Below are 12126 nucleotides of genomic sequence, written 5' to 3'. Positions count from 1 at the left end.
CTACATACACTGCTTACCCCATAGGAGAATTGGTTGCGGACTCTGGATCTGCACTCAGTGGAGTTTAGAAGGATGAAGGCGGGGGGGGTGGTGTGGTGGGGAGGGATCTGATCGAAACTTACGGAATACTAAGAGGCCCGGATAGAGTGGACATGCAGGAGATGTTTTCACTAGTAGGAGAGACTAGGACTTGAGGGCACAGTCTCAGAGTGAAGGGCCCTTCCTTTAGAACTGAGATGAGGAGAAATTTCTTCAGCCAAAGGGTCACAAATCTGTGGAACTCCTTACTGCAAAAGGCGGTGGAGGCCAGGTCATTGAGTATATTTAAGATAGATAAGTCCTTGATTAGTAAGGAGATCAAGGGTTACTGAGAGAAGGCAGGGGTTGAAAACTTATCAGCTATGATCAAATGGCAGAGCAGACTCCATGGGCTGAATGGCCTAATTCTGCCCCTGTATCATATGGTGTTTTGATGTTATCCATCGTACTAGCTACGTCCTCAGAAAAAACGAATAGATTTACATACACAATTTCCCTTTGATAAATCTGTGTTGACTTTGTCTAATCATATGATTTTCAAGTGCCTTGTTGCCACATTATTAATAGGCAATTCTTAACATTAATAGACAAGTTTTGCCTGCTACTAACAGTGGGCTAACTTCCCTGTAGTTTCTGTTTTCTCTGTCCCTGTTCCCTTAAATAATGGGGTTACTTTTGCTACCCCCCAATCGTCAGTCTAGAATCTAATTCTGAAAGATCAAAGTCAAAGATCAATGCATCCTCTATTTCTGCAACCACCTGTTTGAAAACCACTGATTTCACCAGCACTGTATGTTTACTTGTACAGGGTGCTTTGAGTTCCTCATTCTTGCTAGACAGTTGGTTTACATTAATTCACCAGACTCCGAGCTATCTTACTCTTGCTTCTCTGTTTTCCCTTTATCAAGTTCTTGATCCACTTTACTGAATTGTAAAATCCTGTAGCCTTTCAGCATTACTAATCTTTCTGGTAACATTTTAAGCCTCTTTCTTGGATCAATAATATCTTACGGCTTGCTGGCCAGACTTGGATCACTTTTACTGTGAGGTCTTTGTGAGGCTCAGAGGGAAGCATATTTGTTACAAATCATGAATGAATTCCTTAAATATTAAGGAATGTGGCTTGTCTAACTGCATGTATTCCAATATGGTTTTCTAATCTACCTTAGTTAACTCGACCTCAAACCGACTAGATGGCATTGTGTAAATTTAAATCCCCAGTCACTTTTAAGCTGAACGTAACTGCTATTATATTATAATCACTATTGGAGGTCAAATCTGCTAGCCCTTTCACAATAAACTATGCTGGTAACAAAATAGTCTGCTTTCTATTTGGTTCTCCAACTTACCGAACTAAAAAAAAGCTATCTTGGTTTCTCATGTTCCTCTTGTTGGTCTTTTTGTTAAATACCCTCTAAATTACCAATCCTCTTGCCACTGGAATGGTTTCTCCTTATTTATAGTATCAAAGCCCTCTATAATTTTTGCCACCGACCCCAAGGCTCCCAAAATATCCCTCCGCTCTCAGAAGAGTTCCATGTAACTGAACTCCCTGATTCCTCATCACATCCAGGAAATCTCTTCTGTACCCACTCCAAGGCCTTGTCATCATTCGTAACGTGTATGGTGAGGAGAATTTAAATTGTCCCATCGTTTTCCTGTCTCTACTTCTTTTAATAAAGCCACTGTTCTCACATGCTTTTTTAAACAGTCTTCTAAATGTGTCTTTCTGCCTTCATTTGTAAATGAGCAACTTTGTTCATTCAGCATCTTGGAAAATGTATCATTTAGTTAATCTTGTCTCTTTGTGTTCTTCCTGTTGTTTGCACAGTCTCCCAGTGTCTGCGTGGGTTTCCTCCGGGTGCTCCGGTTTCCTCCCACAGTCCAAAAATGTGCAGATTAGGTGAATTGGCCATGCTAAATTGCCCGTAGTGTTAGGTGAAGGGGTAAATGTAGAGGAATGGGCCTGGGTGGGTTGCTCTTCGGAGGGTTGGTGTGGACTTGTTGGGCCAAAGGGCCTGTTTCCACACTATAGGTGATCTAATCTTTAAAAAATGTAAGTAAACTAATTTAAACTAATCATGTCGAATGCTGTCTTTGTTTACTACATTTTCAAGTTTCATCTCATCTGCAAACTTCTAAATTATGCCTTGTATTCTCAAGTCCAGATCGCTTAACTGATGTTAAAATGTGGAGTAGTCCTAATGCCAACTGTGTGGATCATCACTGTACTTTCTGGAATAAAAATCAGCTGTTCACCATCATTTTCTCTCCTGTTGACAAATTTGTATCCATGGAAATGTCATGGGCATTGTTTCAATAATGAATCTATTGTCCTACCTTTTAGTAGTGTTCTACAACACCACTATTCTGCTCCTTGTGTCTGTGCTGGGATTTTCAAAGAACTAGTCAATTAGTTCCACATAATAATGACTCACTTCCTAATAGGATTCACATCTGCCTTCTGACTCCAATGTCAATTACATGAATTCCTGTCTTCTGGTTACCAATGCTCCTTCCAGTACAAACAGTTCCTTATTTACAAATTGCTTCACAGATTTGAACATCACTATCAAATCTTTCGGCAACGGTGGCTCAGTGGTTAGCACTGCTGCCTCACAGCACCAGGACTCAGGTTTGATTCCAGCCTCAGGCGACTGTCTGTGTGGAGTTTGCACATTCTCCCCGTGTCTGCGTGGGTTTCCTCTGGGTGTTCCAGTTTCCCCCCACCATCCAAAGATGTGTAGGTTCAGTGAATTGGCCATGCTAAATTGCCCCATAGTGCCCAGGGATCTGCAGGTTAAGGTGGATTGGCCGTACTAAATTGCACCATGTGCCCAGGGATGTGCAGGTTAAGGTAGATTGGCCGTACTAAATTGCACCATGTGCCCAGGGATCTGCAGGTTAAGGTGGATTGGCCGTACTAAATTGCACCATGTGCCCAGGGATGTGCAGGTTAAGGTGGATTGGGCATGCTAAATTGCCCTATAGTGCCCAGGGATCTGAAGTTTAAGGTGGATTGGCCGCACTAAATTGGCCCATTGTGTTCAGAGGTGCATTAGTCAGGGGAAATGTAGAGTAATGGGGTTGGGGAATGGGTTACTCTTCGGAGGGTTGGTGTGGACTGGTTGGGCCAAAGGGCCTGTTTCTACACTGTCGGGATTCTTTCTTTAATCTTCCAGTTCAAGGACAGCAAAGGCCAATTCTCCAGATTTTATTAGGTAGACATAATAAAAAAAGCTAGGGCCTGTAAATATAAGATTTACTAATAAATGCACTGTGGAATTCAGGAGAAATCTTTTTACACAAGAGAGTGTGGAGCTCACTACCATGAGAAGTAGCAGAAGAAAATAACATGCAGGAGAAAGGAACAGAAGGACATATAATCAGGTTGGATGGAAAGGATTTGGAAGAGGCTAATATAGAGCATAAAAACAGCAACGATCAGTTGTGCGGAAAAGGACTTTATGTGGTATTTTGCCAACCAGAGCATTATCTGCATTACTTGTATCGACTTATTCCATTATTTCATCAAAAACATCGATCAACTTAGTCAAAAATGCGAGGTGCAGATTTTTATTATTTGCCCATCCTTTGACAAATTTGACAAATCTGAATCGTAAATACTAAACTATGAGTGTGGTTTTTTTTCGAAGTGTGGGGGATCATTTTTTTTAGGTGGTGATGAACATGCTATCCCCACTGCAGAGATAACTCACCAGATTTTCCCATCGATCAGCTCATTCGGAGCTGACAGGCAGAACAGAGACAAGTATCTCACCCTAACGCAGGGAGAAGTTGGTAGAAGCTTACACCTCAGGGGATTCTTCAGAGAAAAATGTATCCCTTTTATTTTCCCTTCTGAGGGGTTGAGGGTTGCAGGCTGAGGGGGCCAGAACAATTGGAAGCAAGATCAAGGAGATGCATCTTTCTGAGGTCATCCTCTTGGTCATCACTCGGGCCTCAATTCCCCCCATATTGGAGCAGTTAGAATCCCCCAACCCCGCCCCACTCCACAGATGGATCATCCTGTCTTCTTAATCAGGAAACTATCTACCTCTCATCTTGCTGGGGAGGCATGTGAGGAGCGAGTTGGGGAGTTGAGGCCCTTACCTGATTGGTAATTGACCTCTTAAAGGCCTTAACGGCTGGTAGATTGGGAAAGTCTCCAGTGGACCCTTTTGCCCATTGGCGAGTCTCTTCCCAAGGCCAACGTGTTCCGTTATTTCAAAACTGAAAGAACGATAGATGCTGTAAATCGGAAACAAAAACACAAACGACTGGGAATGCTGCTGTCAGAACTGCTGAGCTTTTCCAGCAGTTTCTGTTTTTGTCCCGTTATTTTCCCTTCTTGCCACTTCCAGGGAGGGAAAATCACAGCATTGGTTCGAGCAATGGAATCCAGTTATATCAATGCCTTCCCTGTAGCTAGAAGTCAGACTCCCATGATGTTATGACTATTTATCACCTATGACTTCAATGCACGAACAACCATTACTTCTGCTCCCTTTTCTGGCTCATGGAAAATGTATCTGTCACCCCAAATATGCAAGACTGCCTAATCCACAACAAAAGATAAAATTATACAATTTATTCTTTATTTAACGATTGTCTCTTTGGGAACTTACCTGAGACAACGTGTAGGAATCTCGATAGTGGTAATTATGTTAAGATAGCTCAAAGCCACTGAAATCTAATGAACTCTTCAGGTTGAGACTGAACCCAAGCCAAATAGCCAATTTAAATTGAAAAGTGATTAAAACATGATCCCTCATGCAAAACACACAAAACTAGACTTTTAAACTAGAGATTGCTTGCAGGCTTTGAAAATAATGCTGTCTCACAATCTTAGATTCCCTACAGTGTGGAAACAAGCCCTTCGGCCCAACAAGTCCACACCGACCTTCCGAAGAACAACCCACCCAGACCTAATTCCTTACATTTACCCCTGCACCTAACACTACAGGCAATTTAGCACGGCCAATCCACCCTAACCTGCACCTCCCTGGGCACTATGGGACAGTTTAGCACGGCCAATCCACCCTAACCTGCACATCCCTGGGCACTATGGGACAGTTTAGCACGGCCAATCCACCCTAACCTGCACATCTTTGGATTGTGGGAGGAAACCGGAGCAAACCCGCACAGACACGGGGAGAATGTGCAAACTCCACACAGTCAGTAGCCCGAGGCTGGAATTGAACCTGGGTCCCTAGTACTGTGAGGCAGCAGTGCTAACCTCTGAGCCACCATGCCGCCCCAGATGAAATTGCAATTAAGTCATCATAATAACTGCATTCAAATGTCGAGAGTCGATATTACAGTGCAATGAAACCTAAACCAGTAAACCAAATATTCACATCATAGAAATAAAAAACCTTGGTGTTTCTTTTTAGAATAGAGATTCTGTATGACTCTAATTGTAATTTTTCTCATTGTAGTTGTTGGAAAGGGGATAGTGGTACGGGCCTAATATGTTGAGAACCCTGTTGCTGTGCTATAATTTTAATGATTCTATAAGTTACAGTGACTCCATGCAAATGGAGCCCTGAGCAATAATCTTCACGTCCTGCAACTGTATAACAGCACACTTCCATCTGCTGAATAATTTTCTGTCTTTTGAAGACTTCCTGTACTGCAACTGTGCACTGCTTATGCAAATTGAAGTGCACAGTAAGTTCATGAATTAAAATTTTACTTTTAATTTGAAGCATCCTGTGGAAAAGCTGACGGAAAAGACGGTAGCATTCCCAGTAACAAAAGAAGCCAGTGAGGAGAAACCGGAGAGATCACATTTACGGTCGAACAGGAAAAGGTCAGTGATGTAGAAGTTACAGCACAGAAATAAGACATTCATCACATTGTGCTACGGAGCTTTGGTCCAGTCATGAGGAAAGAACTGTAATTCAAGGGGTGAGCTGAGGAACTGCCTTTGACAGCAACGTAACGTTTGATTGACAGTGGCATGAAGGTGTACAAGCAAAACACAAGTCGGTAGGCACAGAGGAAACCTTTCTAGAGGTTGGTGTCTTAGCCAGTCAAAGAAAGATGGTCGTTGGAGGCAAATTATTGCTATCCAAGCACTGCACCGTGTTCCTTGGCCCAACCATCAGCTGTCACTTCACCAATGACCTTCATACTTCCCCACCCACCTTGAGTTCTAATCTGGGGTTCCTATCACCGTGAACTCTAGTCTGGGGTTACTGTCACCGTGAAGTCTAGTCTGGGGTTACTGTCACCATGAACTCTAGTTTGGAGTTACTGTCACCGTGAACTGTAGTCTGGTGTTACTGTCACCGTGAACTCTAGTCTGGAGTGATTGTCACCGTGAACCCGAGTCTGGAGTTACTGTCACCGTGAAGTCTAGTCTGGTGTTCCTGTCACTGTGAACTCTAGTATGGGGGTTACTGTCACCGTGAACTCTAGTCTGGACTGATTGTCACTGTGAACTCTAGTCAGGAGTTACTGTCACCGTGAACTCTAGTCAGGGGTTACTGTCACCGTGAACTCTAATCTGGGGTTACTGTCACCGTGAACTCTAGTCTGGGGTTACTGTCACCGTGAACTCTAGTCAGGGGTTACTGTCACAGTGAACTCTAGTTTGGGGTTACTGTCACCGTGAACTCTAGTATGGGGTTACTGTCACCGTGAACTCTAGTCTGGTGTTACTGTCACAGTGAACTCTAGTATGGGGTTCCTGTCACCGTGAACTCTAGTATGGGGGTTACTGTCACCGTGAACTCTAGTCTGGGGTTACTGTCACCGTGAACTCTAGTCTGGTGTTCCTGTCACCGTGAACTCTAGTCTGGAGTTACTTTCACAGTGAACTCTAGTCTGGTGTTACGGTCACCGTGAACTCTAGTCTGGAGTTACTGTCACCGTGAACTCTAGTATGGGGGTTACTGTCACAGTGAACTATTGTCTGGGGTTACTGTCACAGTGAACTCTAGTCTGGTGTTACTGTCACCGTGAACTCTAGTATGGGGGTTACTGTCACCGTGAACTCTAGTCTGGTGTTACTGTCACAGTGAACTCTAGTATGGGGTTCCTGTCACCGTGAAATCTAGTATGGGGGTTACTGTCACCGTGAACTCTAGTCTGGGGTTACTGTCACCGTGAACTCTAGTCTGGTGTTCCTGTCACCGTGAACTCTAGTCTGGAGTTACTGTCACCGTGAACTCTAATCTGGGGCTACTGTCACCATGAACTCTAATCTGGGGTTACTGTCACCGTGAACTCTAGTCTGGGGTTACTGTCACCGTGAACTCTAGTCTGGGGTTACTCTCACCGTGAACTTTAGTCTGGGGTTACTGTCACCGTGAATCCTAGTCTGGGGTTACTGTTACCGTGAACTCTAGTCTGGGGTTCCTGTCACCGTGAACTCTAGTCTGGGGCTACTGTCACCGTGAACTTTAGTCTGGTGTTACTGTCACCGTGAACTCTAGTCTGGGGGTACTGTCACCGTGAACTCTAATCTGGGGTTCCTGTCACCGTGAACTCTAATCTGGAGTTACTGTCACCGTGAACTCTAGTCTGGTGTTCCTGTCACCGTGAACTCTAATCTGGGGTTACTGTCACCGTGAACTCTAGTCTGGGGTTACTGTCACCGTGAACTCTAGTCTGGAGTTACTGTCACCGTGAACTCTAGTCTGGGGTTACTGTCACCGTGAACTCTTGTCAGGAGTTACTGTCACCGTGAACTCTAGTCTGGGGTTACTGTCGCCGTGAACTCTAGTCTGGAGTTACTGTCACCGTGAACTCTAGTCGGTGGTTACTGTCACCGTGAACTCTAGTCTGGAGTTACTGTCGCCGTGAACTCTAGTCTGGAGTTACTGTCGCCGTGAACTCTAGTCTGGGGTTACTGTCACCGTGAACTCTAGTCTGGAGTTACTGTCACCGTGAACTATAGTCTGGGGTTCCTGTCACCGTGAACTCTAGTCAGGGGTTCCTGTCACCGTGAACTCTAGTCTGGGGTTACTGTCACCGTGAACTCTAGTCAGGGGTTCCTGTCATCGTGAACTCTAGTCTGGAGTTACTGTCACCGTGAACTCTTGTCAGGAGTTACTGTCACCGTGAACTCTAGTCTGGGGTTACTGTCGCCGTGAACTCTAGTCTGGAGTTACTGTCACCGTGAACTCTAGTCTGGAGTTACTGTCGCCGTGAACTCTAGTCTGGAGTTACTGTCGCCGTGAACTCTAGTCTGGGGTTACTGTCACCGTGAACTCTAGTCTGGAGTTACTGTCACCGTGAACTCTAGTGTGGGGTTACTGTCATCGTGAACTCTAGTCTGGGGTCCCTGTCACTGTGAACTCTAGTCTGGGGTTCCTGTCACCGTGAACTCTAGTCTGGTGTTACTGTCACTGTGAACTCTAGTCTGGAGTTACTGTCACAGTGAACTATTGTCTGGAGTTACTGTCACCGTGAACTCTAGTCTGGTGTTCCTGTCACCGTGAACTCTAGTCTGGAGTTACTGTCACCGTGAACCCTAGTCTGGAGTTACTGTCACCGTGAACTCTAGTCTGGAGTTACTGTCACCGTGACCTCTAGTCTGGGGTCCCTGTCACCGTGAACTCTAGTCTGGGGTTACTGTCATCGTGAACTCTAGTCTGGGGTTACTGTCACCGTGAACTCTAGTGTGGGGTTACTGTCATCGTGAACTCTAGTCTGGGGTCCCTGTCACTGTGAACTCTAGTCTGGGGTTCCTGTCACCGTGAACTCTAGTCTGGTGTTACTGTCACTGTGAACTCTAGTCTGGAGTTACTGTCACAGTGAACTATTGTCTGGAGTTACTGTCACCGTGAACTCTAGTCTGGTGTTCCTGTCACCGTGAACTCTAGTCTGGGGTTACTGTCACCGTGAACTCTAGTCTGGAGTTACTGTCGCCGTGAACTCTAGTCTGGAGTTACTGTCACCGTGAACTCTAGTCTGGAGTTACTGTCACCGTGACCTCTAGTCTGGGGTCCCTGTCACCGTGAACTCTAGTCTGGGGTTACTGTCATCGTGAACTCTAGTCTGGGGTTACTGTCACCGTGAACTCTAGTGTGGGGTTACTGTCATCGTGAACTCTAGTCTGGGGTCCCTGTCACTGTGAACTCTAGTCTGGGGTTCCTGTCACCGTGAACTCTAGTCTGGTGTTACTGTCACTGTGAACTCTAGTCTGGAGTTACTGTCACAGTGAACTATTGTCTGGAGTTACTGTCACCGTGAACTCTAGTCTGGTGTTCCTGTCACCGTGAACTCTAGTCTGGGGTTACTGTCACCGTGAACTCTAGTCTGGAGTTACTGTCGCCGTGAACTCTAGTCTGGAGTTACTGTCACCGTGAACTCTAGTCTGTGGTTACTGTCACCGTGAACTCTAGTCTGGAGTTACTGTCACCGTGAACTCTAGTCTGGGGTTCCTGTCACCGTGAACTCTAGACAGGGGTTCCTGTCACCGTGAACTCTAGTCTGGGGTTACTGTCACCGTGAACTCTAGTATGGGGGTTACTGTCACCGTGAACTCTAGTCTGGAGTTACTGTCACCGTGACCTCTAGTCTTGGGTTGCTGTCACCGTGAACTCTAGTCTGGGGTTACTGTCACTGTGAACTCTAGTCTGGGGTTACTGTCACCGTGAACTGTAGTCTGGAGTTACTGTCACCGTGAACTCTAGTCTGGTGTTACTGTCACCGTGAACTCTAGTTTGGGGTTCCTGTCACCGTGAACTCTAGTCTGGGGTTATTGTCACAGTGAACTCTAGTCTGGTGTTCCTGTCACCGTGAACTATTCTCTGGTGTTGCTGTCACCGTGAACTCTAGTCTGGGGTTACTGTCACCGTGAACTCTTGTCAGGAGTTACTGTCACCGTGAACTCTAGTCTGGGGTTACTGTCACTGTGAACTCTAGTCTGGGGTACTTGTCACCGTGACCTCAAGTCTGGGGTTGCTGTCACCGTGAACTCTAGTCTGGGGTTACTGTCACTGTGAACTCTAGTCTGGGGTTACTGTCACCGTGAACTGTAGTCTGGAGTTACTGTCACCGTGAACTCTAGTCTGGTGTTACTGTCACCGTGAACTCTAGTTTGGGGTTCCTGTCACCGTGAACTCTAGTCTGGGGTTATTGTCACAGTGAACTCTAGTCTGGGGTTCCTGTCACCGTGAACTCTAGTCTGGAGTTACCGTCACAGTGAAGTCTAGTCTGGTGTTACTGTCACAGTGGACTCTAGTCTGGGGTTACTGTCATTGTGAACTCGAGTCTGGGGTTACTGTCACCGTGAACTGTAGTCTGGAGTTACTGTCACCGTGAACTCTAGTCTGGAGTTACTGTCACCGTGAACTCTAGTCAGGGGTTCCTGTCACCGTGAACTCTAATCTGGGGTTACTGTCACCGTGAACTCTAGTCTGGGGTCCCTGTCACCGTGAACTCTAGTCTGGGGTTACTGTCACCGTGAACTCTAGTCTGGAGTTACTGTCACCGTGAACTCTAGTCTGGAGTTACTGTCACCGTGACCTCTAGTCTGGGGTCCCTGTCACCGTGAACTCTAGTCTGGGGTTACTGTCATCGTGAACTCTAGTCTGGGGTTACTGTCACCGTGAACTCTAGTGTGGGGTTACTGTCATCGTGAACTCTAGTCTGGGGTCCCTGTCACTGTGAACTCTAGTCTGGGGTTCCTGTCACCGTGAACTCTAGTCTGGTGTTACTGTCACTGTGAACTCTAGTCTGGAGTTACTGTCACAGTGAACTATTGTCTGGAGTTACTGTCACCGTGAACTCTAGTCTGGTGTTCCTGTCACCGTGAACTCTAGTCTGGGGTTACTGTCACCGTGAACTCTAGTCTGGAGTTACTGTCGCCGTGAACTCTAGTCTGGAGTTACTGTCACCGTGAACTCTAGTCTGTGGTTACTGTCACCGTGAACTCTAGTCTGGAGTTACTGTCACCGTGAACTCTAGTCTGGGGTTCCTGTCACCGTGAACTCTAGACAGGGGTTCCTGTCACCGTGAACTCTAGTCTGGGGTTACTGTCACCGTGAACTCTAGTCTGGTGTTCCTGTCACCGTGAACTCTAGTCTGGGGTTACTGTCACCGTGAACTCTAGTCTGGAGTTACTGTCACCGTGAACTCTTGTCAGGAGTTACTGTCACCGTGAACTCTAGTATGGGGGTTACTGTCACCGTGAACTCTAGTCTGGAGTTACTGTCACCGTGAACTCTAGTCTGGAGTTACTGTCACAGTGAACTATTGTCTGGAGTTACTGTCACCGTGAACTCTAGTATGGGGGTTCCTGTCACCGTGAACTCTAGTCTGGAGTTACTGTCACCGTGAACTCTAGTCTGGGGTTCCTGTCACCGTGAACTCTAGTCTGGGGTTACTGTCATCGTGAACTCTAGTCTGGTGTTCCTGTCACCGTGAACTCTAGTCTGGGGTTACTGTCACCGTGAACTCTAGTCTGTTGTTACTGTCACAGTGAACTATTGTCTGGGGTTACTGTCATCGTGAACTCTAGTCTGGTGTTCCTGTCACCGTGAACTATTGTCTGGTGTTGCTGTCACCGTGAACTCTAGTCTGGGGTTACTGTCACCGTGAACTCTAGTCTGGGGTTACTGTCATCGTGAACTCTAGTCTGGAGTTACTGTCACCGTGAACTCTAGTCTGGAGTTACTGTCACAGTGAACTATTGTCTGGAGTTACTGTCACAGTGAACTCTAGTCTGGGGTTACTGTCACCGTGAACTCTAGTCTGGAGTTACCGTCACCGTGAACTCTAGTCTGGAGTTACCGTCACAGTGAAGTCTAGTCTGGGGTTACTGTCACCGTGAACTCTAGTCTGGAGTTACTGTCACCGTGAACTCTAGTCTGGGGTTACTGTCACCGTGAACTCTAGTCTGGGGTTCCTGTCACCGTGAACTCTAGTCTGGGGTTACTGTCACCGTGAAGTCTAGTCAGGGGTTACTGTCACAGTGAACTCTAGTCTGGGGTTACTGTCACCGTGAACTCTTGTCAGGAGTTACTGTCACCGTGAACTCTAGTCTGGGGTTCCTGTCACCGTGAACTCTAGTCTGGGGTTACTGTCACAGTGAACTCTAGTCTGGAGTTACTGTCACCGTGAACTCTA

This window comes from Chiloscyllium punctatum, chromosome 31, assembly GCF_047496795.1.
Source record: "Chiloscyllium punctatum isolate Juve2018m chromosome 31, sChiPun1.3, whole genome shotgun sequence".
In the NCBI taxonomy this organism is placed as follows: Eukaryota; Metazoa; Chordata; class Chondrichthyes; order Orectolobiformes; family Hemiscylliidae; genus Chiloscyllium; species Chiloscyllium punctatum.
Note: the sequence above shows the minus strand (reverse complement) of the source record.